The sequence below is a fragment of the Pleurodeles waltl genome, chromosome 2_1, assembly GCF_031143425.1.
Source record: "Pleurodeles waltl isolate 20211129_DDA chromosome 2_1, aPleWal1.hap1.20221129, whole genome shotgun sequence".
NCBI classification, from domain to species: Eukaryota; Metazoa; Chordata; class Amphibia; order Caudata; family Salamandridae; genus Pleurodeles; species Pleurodeles waltl.
The window spans coordinates 577,040,729-577,053,861 of NC_090438.1; the positions used below are offsets into that span (position 1 = coordinate 577,040,729).

The 13,133-nt window shown below is 41.8% G+C and overlaps 1 protein-coding gene across 11 annotated transcripts in view; it reads right to left on the reverse strand.

The window, feature by feature from the left end:
- The window catches only part of PDE1C (phosphodiesterase 1C), a 1,966,671-nt gene that overhangs the window by 584,459 nt on the left and 1,369,079 nt on the right, over positions 1–13,133 (reverse strand). The window lies entirely within an intron of this gene.

Sequence of the window (13,133 nt, forward strand, 5' to 3'; positions counted from 1 at the left end):
TCTTTTCCTGGATCTGATAAGCAGCTAAGCAGCCTTCAATCTGTTTGTCTAGTGATATATATAAGGTTACTATCACTCACCAAGTAAGAGCTTCTGCCTTTCATGACCATCATCTATATATCACCACAGAATATTCTGTATAAAACCACGTGATAAATACCCATAGGTCATGAACTGATTACTTTTGTCTCCCAGTACTGGCTCAGACGGCTCTTCTCATTGAAAGTGTGTATGTCTCTTTCTCCAGGGGTTCTAAATCATAAGCAGTCTGAACATTTAGGTTTCCTCTACACCCTCTGCCCCCATAATAAAATATATATAGGTAAGTATACATACATTTAAGGTTAACTCTATATAGGTGTACCTTGACGATACGTATACAATAGCATATCTATACTCAACTATACATGCTTGCCTTCACAATAATTTAATAGGCAATATTCTGGCTACAATATTTTGATAGTATTATATTTGTGTACTCAATATTGTGGCCTATATTCTCTCCTGTAAGTCATGGCCCTTCTCAACACATGACAATATCCATTGAAAAAACAATGGTTAAAGTGATGTTATAGTTAGGTGTCATGAGTGATGATGTAAAATGTGAGGCCATAAACAGAGCATGATGGGGCACAAGTTATAGTTAGTTCACAAAACTCAGTGTTTTTTTTTAACGTTGCCTTGTGTGTTTATTCCATTACGTAACAATAACAACATTTGAACCTATGTTTTCTCAGTAATATATATATGTGTATATATATATATATATACACAAAGGTTAAGCTTACATGGATGTTATAGTTAGGCTCACATTTTAAGCGTACAAAACCATAGAAATTGACCTGTTATAGAGTTATCTCAAGTAACTGTAACTCGTGCCCTAAGGTAACTATAATTCGCGCCCCAGCCATGCACAGATTTTTTGTAAAAAATGTTACTGCAAATATTACATTGATATTATCAATGATGTTATCAAAGAAGTTATGAGTGCTGTGATTTGTGGGGTAATTAGCAGTGCATGGCGAGGGCGCGAGTTATAGTTATCTTAAGGCACAAGTTACAGTTACTACTTGAGATTACTCTAACTATTACAGGTGGATTTCTATGGTATGGTATGCTTAAACCTTGAGCATAATTATAACGCCCATGTAGCCTTTGTTTTTTTAAGCAAATTTCTATGTTTTTTTTTCAATTCTATTTCCTAACTATAATGTCCCTGAAATCTTAGTTTTTTCAGTGAATTTTTATGGTTTCTTTTAACGTAAAGTAATTTTCATTACTTTACGTTAATCCAACCACGCCACGCACAGCGGGCCAAGCCCTATACCAACACCTTATAACCACCCAACCTTGCAGGGTTGGCTCCAGGGCCTGGGGCCAACCCCCCTAAACACCCAGCCCTGAGAGATAGAGAGAGAGATTTAGGCTTTGATTAATTATATAATTAGAATGAGATATTTCTGGACAAATTGAAAAAAAAATGTTTTTGTCAATTAAAAAGAGTGAGATCACCTTTCAATATGAACCTTCAACTTTTGCAGTTTAAAAGAAATTAAAGACGGAGCATGACCACTGACACAACTGGAGTAGAACCCTCAACTTTCAGTTCAAGGGTCTGTGACTGTAACCTTTAGGCCATAGGTGACTCCTTACTGTGATGCTTCCAGGCATACTTATGGCAGTCAACCCACGCATGTGATTGGAAAGAAATGTGAAAGTTCCATCTCTAGGAAGGTTTAACAGTGAAAACGCCAGGAAATAAACAAACACACTGCCATGCGATACTAGGATTTGACTCGTCAGCCTTCTGAGTGACAGCACAAGACTATGACCGTTAGGCCAGAAGGGACTCTCTTCCGCTCTGCATCCAAACGTATCTATAATATTGGGACCAAGCATCTTGGTTTCTTTATATACATAAATATATATATATATATGTATATAAATAATTACATACATAAAGTTTTTGAGATTTATATATACTAAGCTACTACAAAAGTTAAATTAGTATTTGTTAGAAATGGGGTCTTTGGCTGGCAGTCCGGTTACCCCCCTTTCCAAGCAAGGACCCTCACTCTAGTTAGGGTAAAAGAGAATCACCCTCAGCTAACCCCTGCTCACCCCCTTGGTAGCCTGGCACGAGCAGTAGGCTTAACTTCAGAGTGCTAGGTGTAAAGTATTTGTACCACAGTAACTTAATAAAAACTCTACAAAATGACACAACACAGGTTTAGAAAAATAGAAAATATTTATCTAAACAAAACAAGACCAAAACGATAAAAACCACAATACACAAGTCAAGTTATCAATTAAAAAGCAAAAAGAATCTTCATGTAGTTTTAAACACAACGTTAAAATGTACCTTGGGTGCATCAAAAATATCCCCGCACGGGCAAGTGTGAGTCAAAAAGGGTTTGCGATGCGTCATTATCACTCACGAGCGCGACCTTGCATCGTTTCTCCTTTAGTCGTGTCGGCGTGCATCGTTTCTTCTCTCTGCAGGAGATCGATGCGTCAATCCAGGCAGCACTCTTGGGTCCAGGCAGGCCTTGCGTCACTTTTACACGCCCAGTGGCGTTTGTGTCAGTAATCCAGCCGCACGATGATCTGAAAACCACGGAGCGCAGATTGCGATCTCACCAGCCTCAGTCAGCAATACTGCACATGGTTTCCCCAGCTCCGGCAGTCGATCTTCTGGTCGCGTTGCAGGCAAGCATCAATTTTCAGCCGCGAAGCCGGCGGCGTGCCGATTTTTCAACCGCAGACCGTTGCGTCAATCTTTTCCCCGCACAGCAGGCGGTGCGTGGATTTCTCACTCTTGGGCTGCCAGCTTCTCCTTTCAGGGTCCCAGGAACTGGCAGAGAAGGAGTCTCTCCAGAGACTCCAGGTGCTGTCAGAGAGAAGTCTTTGCTGTCCCTGAGACTTCAAACAACAGGAGGCAAGCTCTAAATTAAGCGCTCAGAGATCTTCAAGAGAAGGAAGGCAACACAAAGTCCAGTCTTTGTCCTCTAGCGCAGGCAGAAGCAGCAACTGCAGGATAGCTCCACAAAGCACAGTCACAGGCAGAGCAACTCTTCTTCCTCAGCTCTTCAGCTCTTCTCCAGGCAGAGGTTCCTCTTGGTTTCCCGAAGTGTTCTAAAGTCTGTGGTTTTGGGTGCCCTTCTTATGCCCATTTTGCCCTTTGAAGTAGGCTTAATTCAAAGGAAAGTCTCTCTTGATTGTGAAATCCTGCCTTGCCCAGGCCTGGCCCCAGACACACATCAGGGGGTTGGAGACTGCATTGTGTGAGGGCAGGCATAGCCCTTTCAGGAGTGAGTGACCACTCCTCCCCCCCTCCTAGTAGAGATGGGGCATCAGGAAATGCAGACAACACCCCAGCTCCATTTGTGTCACTGTCTAGTGAGAGGTGCAAGCAGCCCAACTGTCAAACTGACCCAGACAGGGAATCCACAAACAGGCAGAGTCACAGAAATGGTGTAAGCAAGAAAATGCTCACTTTCTAAAAGTGGCATTCTCAAACACAAATCTTAAAATCAACTTTACTAAAAGATGTATGTTTAAATTGTGAGCTCAGAGACCCCAAACTCCACATCTCTATCTGCTTCCAAAGGGAATCTACACTTTAATCATATTTAAAGGTAGCCCCCATGTTAACATATGAGGGGGACACGCCTTGCAACAGTGAAAAACGAATTCAGCAATATTTCACTGTCAGGACATATAAAACACATTACTATATGTCCTACCTTAACCATACACTTCACTCTGCCCCTGAGGCTACCTAGGGCCTATCTTAGGGGTGTCTTACATGTAAGAAAAGGAAGGTTTAGGCTTGGCAAGTGGGTACACTTGCCAAGTTGAATTTACAGTTAAAACTGCACACACAGACACTGTAGTGGCAGGTCGGAGACATGATTACATAGCTACTTAGGTGGGTGGCACAACCAGTGCTGCAGGTCCACTAGTAGCATTTGATTTACAGGCCCTGGGCACCTCTAGTGCATTGTACAAGGTACTTACTAGTAAATTGAATACGCCAATCATGGATGAACCAATTACATATACATTTTGTATAGGAGCACTTGCACTTTAGTACTGATTAGCAGTGGTAAAGTGCCCAGAGTAACCAAAACAGCAAAAACAGAGTCCAGCACACATCAACAACCTGGGGAACAGAGGCAAAAAGTTAAGGGAGACCACGCCAAGGATGAAAAGTCTAACAGTATTCTTTCTGTACTACTAATTAGTGATACTATTTCTAACATATGTCATCTGATCTATAACCCCAGTTTTAAAGCAGGTGTACTATTCATCAGTAAACTAGCCTCTACACTAACACATGTTCCTTGATAATGTATGTGTACGGTGAGTGCTTTGCAACAGTCTAAGCCAATCATTGAGACTTCACTCTACAGTGATGGCTGAGTATAGTTCTCTTTTATGACATACTGACCAGTTTCCTTAGACCTCTCTCATTTGTGATCATTGACTGTAGCAGTATATTTCAATAAATTAATCTATTCACTGAGACCTCTCTCTAGGGTGATGTCTCAGTGTAGTAGACATTTACAACAGGCTCACTCCAATGCTAACACTTTTGTCCTGGATGAAGAATAATTTGACTAGTGAGTTGTGACACAGTGGCCTGTCTTCTAAGACCTCTCTACTGGTTGTATGTTGTACTGGTTTGTGTAAATCTGAAATTTGCAGGAAAACTTCTTAAGTTCATGATTGGTGTTGTGGTTTGCAATTGATTAGCTTATACAATTAGACCTATACCTTTGGTCATTAGTGTTTAGGGTAGTGGTTCAGAAAAGACAGGGATATCTGCTGAGAACTGTCTGTAAGGTGATAAGTGAATGTAGTAATTGATAAGATTATAGTGAGCACTGTGCTGTACATCTCTCACCTGTGTCTTTTTCTTACATTTAAAGTATCTAAATGGTATTTTATGAACTATATTGAAGTTTACTTTGCTGGATGATGTCATCGGTGATGTCATCAATGATGGCATTTGAGATGTCATCAGTGATCTCATCAGTGATGTCACTGACCATGTCATGAGTGATGTAGTATGTGAGGTCATAAGCAGTGCATTGCGGGACATAAGTTATAGTTAGCTCAGGTATAACTGCTGAATTTCTACGGTTTTGTGTGTGTAAAATCTGAAGCAAACTATAATGTCTGTTTAACTTTTGTTTTTTTTCAGTGAATTTCTAATTTTTTTAATGCTATTCCCTAAACATAACATCACTGTAACCTTTGTTTTTAATGAATTTCAAAGGTATTTTTTTCATTTTATTTCCTAACTGTAACCTGTAACGTTTGAGAGTGGGTGTGTGAGTGGCTGTATGGGTCGGTGAGTGGGTGTGTGAGTGGCTCTATGGGTGTGTAAGTGGCTGTATGGGTCTATGAGTGGGAGTGTAAGTGGTTATCTGGGTATGTGAGTGGCTGTATGGGTCTGTGAGTGGGTGTGTGAGTTGGTGTATGAATGTCTATATCGCTGTATGTGGCTGGGTGCGTGAGTGACTGTATTAGCGTGTGACTGGGTGTGTGAGTATCGCCATCAGTGTGTGAATGGATGTGTGAGTTGCTGTACTGGTGTGTGAATGGGTGTGTGAGTAGTTGTGAGGGTTTGTTGGTGGGTGTGCGAGAGCTTGGATGGGTCTGTGAGTGTGTATGTGTATGAGTGACTGTATGAGTCTGTGAGTGCGCGTGGCTATATGAGTTGGTGGGTTTGTGAGTGGCTGTATGGGTCTGTGAGTGGGTTTGTGAGTAGTTTTTTAAGTGTGTGAGTGGCTGCCAAGGCATACAAGTGGATTACAGGAGAAAATTAAGTTAGGGTACACAAGAATGGAAAAAATTGAAATGTGCACTTCTGTAGGAGAGACCAAATGCTTTTAAGGTAGGTCAGTAAGGAGCTAGTAAGGGGCTGGCTTTTGCCTTATCACAAATAAATAAATAAATAAATTCCCCTTTAAATATTGAACAAACATATTAAGCATTTAAAAGCAATCCATCTATTTAGAAAAAAGACCTGTTGGCTTTATCAGCGCTTATATAATTCTAAGTCTCTTGTGTATACTGCAGTAAATGGGGAACATGAAAAGAAATAAATCTGTATGATGAATGTGCCACCTCAGTAGTCCCTGTAGGTACATTGCGTCTCCAACTCAAATATAAAGCAGGCACAAAAGCATGGGTGATTAGTGAAAGGCAGAAAAGCTGTGTCCCTAACACCCTACAAACACCATCTTACAGTTGGACCAAACCATTGCTGCTCTAGGAGGGAAGGTACCTGTCATGGGCTGCCTTTGGTGCCTCAGTGGTGCTGCGGGCAGCCTGCAAGAGAAGGTACTGCCTAAGAGCACCCATTACCCAAGGCTGAGGGTGGCTGGGGGGGCAGGCAGGCGGCAGCAGGGCACAGCACGTGTGGGCTCCAATCGCCTTCTCACCTCCTCACCCAACTGTGCACGCTCCCTCACCAGGGCTGTCTGCTGCAATGACAATTAGCGGCTGACCTCAGGTTGTCCCATGGCTTGCACTCTATGTAGAATGGTGCTCAAGGAGGATGGAGGTGAAACGGAGGCAGAGATCATGTGACCAGAGGCATCCTGCATCCAGAAGGGAGCCAATGTAAACCCAGAGCAGCAGACTCAGACCGAGCAGACTGAGAGGGGCAGAGAGCTATGAACGCCACCCACTGTTTTATAAGCTGAAATGCAAAAATGAAAAGGGACAGCATAGAGAGATGGGGCTTTTGTTTACTGCTCTAGAGCTTGGGTGGCAATCCAGAGCTGTGCCACGTGTCTATGCCCCAGAGCATGACTGCCAAGGGCCGGGCACTGCTCCGTGTCAACAACGTCACCTGCAGAAACAACCTGCGCTCAAAGGCCTGCACGTCACAGCAGTGAGACTGCCTGTGCAAACCCCCAGGCGTTCTCCCAAGAATGCTTTACTGCAGTTCCCATCATAAAGAGAGACCGCATCCTTCATGCACTGCACTTTGCATGAGCAGTTTAATGTAGGGTTTGTTTGGTGCCTGGAAGCTCAGTGGCTCAAAGATGCCTTTTGTCTGAAGATGTAAAATACCCTACTGGTGTCCCCATTATCATTATGAATCCACCCCCTGGTACCTGGCTCACCCTGTGGGCATTTATAAAACAAGTGTGAGAGTCCGTGTTTTTTTTTTTCCAAATTTACCTTGATTCACAGATCCTCTGCAAATTTGCTGCAAAATTGAAAAAAAATGATTTTGGCTCCCGGTGAGGTTCTTGTGGGACCCCACCACCAGGCCTAGGGGGTCAGGGTATTCCAACCTTGCCTCCTTTTTTCATCTTTTTTCTAGGGACTTGGACGATTCAGCGACCATAGGTGGCGGCCAAAACACTTCTTGGTTGATGTGTTGGCAGCCAATTAGATCTCACCATGAGATCTGTCGAATCTGCAGATCTTCAGAATCCCTAGATATCTACATTTCTTTTTCCTTCAATAACTCAAAAACTACTGAACTTATTTACACCAAATAACAAAATACTAAAAATAGATCTTTCTGGACCAAGTTCTAGCTTCCTACTGGTGAAAATAGCCAGTAGGTAGTTATAGTAAGGATCATTATTCCCATAGATGGAGCATTTGTTGTTTAGCCAATAACTTTGATGCCGTTTCACGAATCTTCATGACAGTTTCAAAACTAATACAACACTCACTTAGCTGATGTTGTGAATGTTTTGGGTGTTCTGTCAAGTGGGACTGAGAAAAAGGGGGGGTCATAAAAAACTTTTTCCCCATTCTGTGTCTATGGCGATTCTGCATTATTTAGACACAGCTACGGCCCGATCCGCTGAACGAAATTACACCAAATTTGGCAGAAAGCTAGATCTTGGTCCGCAGATTGTGCTTTTTGTGATTTAGTGGAAATCCGTTCAGTAGATCTGGAGTAATTTAAGGTTAAAAATATAGATATTTAGTGACGCAGACCTGCGGTGGATCTGCCGATCCGGGGGAAAAGTAAGTCCCCAATTGGCTGGCCGCAACCTGACAGAGAAGTTGCGGCCACCATTCTATGTGTTGCATCAACTGGGGAATGGGAAAAAAAATTCAAAAACACCCAAGGGGTCAGGATACAGGTATCCTGACCCCATAGGGCACATAGAGTGGTCCCTTAGCGATCCCCTCTTGGGCAAACAATTGCCCAATTTTATTTGTCTGATCCACGAATCCTCCATGGGGCTCAGCACAACACCCCTCTGTAAGTCCATGGTGGATTCAGGAATCCAGAGAAAAATTGAAATAAAAATGCCCACCCACTACATCCAATCCAATGCTGTGCATGTTTGAAGGCCATGCGCAGCATTGGTTTTAGTGCATGTGGGTGGGTTGGCCGCAGGGCCTGGCCATAGACTAGGCCTTGTGACCAACCCCCCCGGGTCATGGCTGAAGGCCGTGTGTGGTGCTGGTTATATTAACGTGCACATTATGGAAACCAGAGCAATCCACTGAAAGAAACATAGGTTACTGGGATGCTAAAGTTAAGTTGACATTTTACCCAGACAAAACCATGGAAATTCAGCAGTTATAGTTATACTTATAGTTATACTTATCTGAAGAAACTATAACTTGTGCCAGAAAGTAACTTTAGGCAAGGAGTGATAGTTTCTTAACATAAGAATAACCACAACTATAACTATAACTGATGAATCTCTATGGTTTTGTACAGGTAAACTGTCAACTTCACTATAACATCCCTGCAACATTTGTGTTTTTCAGAGAAAAAAAATATATATGTGTGTGTCTGTGTATATATATAATATATGCACACATGCACACATATATTTTTTTTCACTAAAAGAACAAATCTTAACTTGCTGTCACAGTTAAGAACTGCTAGTACTAGGTAATATATATGTGATATTTATTTATCACTGAAAAAACAAAGGTTAAAGTGATGTTATAGTTATGAATTGCTATATGTTACTTTACATTTTTTTTTTAATTAGAAATTCACTAAATAAAAAAAAGGTTACAGGGACTTTATAGTTAGGAGTCAGTACAAAATTTATCATTTTAAACTTAGAAAACCACTGAAATTCACCAGATATGGTTATCTCAATTAACTATCACTCGTGCCCTAAAGTGACTTTAACTTGCGCCCCCCACCATGTACAGTGATGTTATCAAAGATGTAATTTCAGATGTTGAAGTCAGGTTATCACTGATGTCATTAAAAATTTCATGAGTGATGTAATATGGGAGGTAATTAGCAATGCATGGCAAGAGTTATGGTTGCTTTAGGGTATGAGTTTTAGTTGTTTCTGCCTGGGCAGAGCTTCCTCTTATCTGACCTACCAAAAGAGCATGTTACTCCAGTGAAGGCAGTTCTGCAAGCGGCAGCTCACTTTGTCTATCAGAATCTAAAGATGTGATCACATCACTAAACAGTCTAATGGCTTCCCATTGAAGTTTGATCTAGTTAAAATATGGTCTGTATTACTCATATTGCTACATATAGGCACTTCTTCGTAAATGATGAAAAACCCTGAAAAGTTCTCAAGGCCTAATATCACTCTGCAGTATGGAATAGCTCAGATTGGGAAGCTATGGCCAGTAAAAGACTCCAACTAGAACCTTGAACTCACTCTCTCCTGCTATCCGCACCACCAGTAGAGGAACTAGAGTATTTTCGTCCCAAGGCTAACTTAATGAGTGTGCCCCATCAACTCAAGGCAATTGATTTGTATAAGGTTCGTAAGGTGCAAGACAATCCTCCAAAAGCATTGACATTTGGTCTGCAAGCAAATTAAAGTGACTGTTAATTAATTACAATAGCCTTTAATAGCCAGCATGATTCACAATCCCATCACCTTTAATTAAACCCTGCTTTTAATTCTCTGATCTAAATTGCTCCATGGTGCATTTCAGAGATCGATGCCGCATTATGCTAAGTAACTAATGTATTGCTAATTCCCTCCCTGTGCTTTGCCCACACACCTACACTGTGCTTCCGACGGCAGGTTTATATCCCACTATGGATGATGATTTTTAGCTAAGCATAAAAGATAAATTTGCACCATCTGTAGACAATAACTTGTCTCTCAATTAAAAATGTATTTCTTTCGTAGTTACATAGTGCTTACTAGCACAAGTCTTGTTATTATGTTAGGCATTAAGTTACAGCATCTAATATCACCCAAAAGGTTTCTTACTCAATGTATAGACCTTTGAAAGATAAATGGCCATGACTGCTCCCCTAGTGTGGTTTAGACTAGATATGGACCCAAGCAGCAACAGCAAGCACTTACGTCACTGAGTGATCATTCTGGCAAGAAAGTTTTTTAAAAAATGCAAAGTCCCTCATATTAATTTACTAGAAGTTTATAGTGAAATATGCAAAATACAAAAAGCATGGAACTCTACTGAAATGGAGCATAGTGCAACTCTGAACATGTGTACTGTAGGGTCGTCAAATGCAAGGTTGGCTCCTTTCATTAGACAGATTCTACTAAGACTGCCTTATTTGAAATACAGGGCTTTAGCAACATTTGTAAGACACTAAGGGCCAGATGTACAAAACGTTTTGCATGGTGCAAACAGCGAAATTCACTGTTTGCGCCATGCAAACCGCGCATCGCAATGCTCATTCCCATTTTGCGAGTCGGTAACCTGGTTACCGACTCGCAAAATGGGAATGCGGCTCGCAAATAGGAAGGGGTACTCCCCTTCCTATTTACGATTCGCATCACAATGCAAAATTGCTTTGTGACCGCGAACGCGATCGCAAAGCAATTCGCAGTTAGCACCCATTACAAATGGGTGCTAACCCATTCGCAAAAGGGAAGGGGTCCCAATGGGACTCATTCCCCTTTGTGAATGGCTCTGAAAAAATGAAAAAAATAAGTTTCATTTTCTTGGGTGTATTGCAACTCGTTTTCCTTTAAGGAAAACGGGCTGCAATACAAAAAAAAACTGCTTTATTAAAAAGCAGTCACAGACATGGTGGTCTGCTGTCTCCATCAGGCGACCATCCCTCTGAGTGCAGTGAATCGCAAGGGGGTCGCAAATTGCGACCCACCTCATTAATATTAATGAGGTGGGTCTTTGCGACCCTCTTGCGATTCGCAGATGGTGTCAGGGACACCATCCTGCATATGGGTTTGCGACTCGCAATTTGCGAGTCGCAAACCCAAACGTACCTACATCTGGCCCTAAGTAACAGGATCAGGAGACTTTTGTCTGTGTATGTCCTATGTCACCCATCAACTAAGCTCTCCACCACAGTGAACTTTTTAAGTCACAGGTAACTAGTGTGTACTTTCACTGACGGATATTGACTTGACAGGCTCAGATATGGACATCTTTTGATTCTAATTGTGTTTTGCGGGGTGTTGTTGTAAACACATTTGGCTGCATATTCTCAGGCTAAACGTTTGCATCACCACTGGCATCTTTTGGTTTGCTACCATGTATAACAGAATTCAAGAGTATGCTGGGCTCGATTCTCACAGATTTTGCTACAAATTGATGTTTTTACGTTCAAGCGTGCAAGAGCTCTGTCCCTGTTGTAATCTCTCTGTGGGCTTTGAACCACGTCACGCTTTTCACTTTCATTGGTTTGTGGCTTGCATTTTAAAATTTGCTTTATTTCATCAGTAAAAGGCAGGCATAAGTCATGCCTTTTCCGGTGTTTAACCCTCCTCGAGAGCAACAACCAACTACTGAAAACATATGAGGCTCCATGTTTTCCGTATGGTGTCTGGACTGCTTTTTTCTCTGTATTTCGTAGGCAGCTCGATCTCGCTGGGCACTAATCTAGCACTTTTCATGACTCCCAGTTTAATTCTATTGTTTCTCATAGCGCTCCTTTGTGAATTCAAGGTTTTTTATAGCACGGTCATGCCCTTTTTTTTTTTTTTATTACTATGCAAAGGCGGAACCGGATCGATCTTTTTGTTGATTAGTCACCTTCACGCTCATGGCGTAATGCTTTAAATCGGCTCCGTTATGTGAAATTTTCATTTTCAGTTTATGTGGCATGAAAAGTCCGGTTAGGAGTTTACAACTCTAATAGCTCTAATTCGAGCAAACTCGAGACCCATTGCATTGCAAATGCTTGTTTACTCTCGCAGTACGGACATCCTCCTGAATTCCAAGAGCAAGGCAGAACGGTTCCTGGCTTACTCATGGCCTTCTTCTAGAGTTCAAGTTTAAGGTAGTCGTACTGCAATAGTACGTCGTGGCAAAGTCTTTGTGAATCGGATCCTTTGAGTTTTGCTCAACCTGCACAGCCAGAAATGTCACAGCATCCTGTCATGTCAGTCCTCTTCCTGTTCTCTGGCTAGTGCCATGCTGACGTCGTGTTTACACATGGTATAATTTTCTGTCCTGTTTGACACCGAAAAATAACCACACATTTTCTTCTAGCCCACAAGAGAACGCTAAATAATGCATATTGTGCTTCATTACTTCAAATACCGTTCTGTAAGTCGCAGGTATCTCAGAACTGTTAATTGGAATCTTCACACCTGTTGGTGGCAGCTATGAATCAAACCCGCCTATTCCCCGCGCGCCTCCGCTCGGTTTTACTGCACAACGTTTGAATGTTAACACAAATTAAAATTAACGCGCGCTCTTTAGCTTGTTCAATTTTTCGGCATTCCAAAAATCAGAGTCTATACTAGCTTCGTGACCTACGTGCTCGTTTTACAGCCGCAACGTTTAATATTTAGTGGACAAAAAGAGCTTTGGCACGTCTTGGTAGTACGTCATTCCTGCCTTGAATTCACCATTCACACTGAACGCTATCGTTGCTTATCTTTGAGGAAAATTCTTACTTTTCCAATTGTTCTTGCGAGGACACGTCCAAGGCCATAAACTCTCCGGACTCGGAAGTGCCAGTATATTAGGAAACCCCCAAATATTGATGAGGAAAATAACGCACTATGCTTCCTCCCTCATCCTTACTAAATACATATTAAGTGACTTGTTCATTAACAACGCTAGTTGGCTGCCATGACAACGGCAGTGCGGGTAAAGAGAACTAAATGTTCTTTCTTCTAAAAAGAAGAATTGTCCATGGTTTGCAGTTTCATTTCTGTTTCAACGTGAGCTGTGTCTCTAAAATTCCCACGCTTATA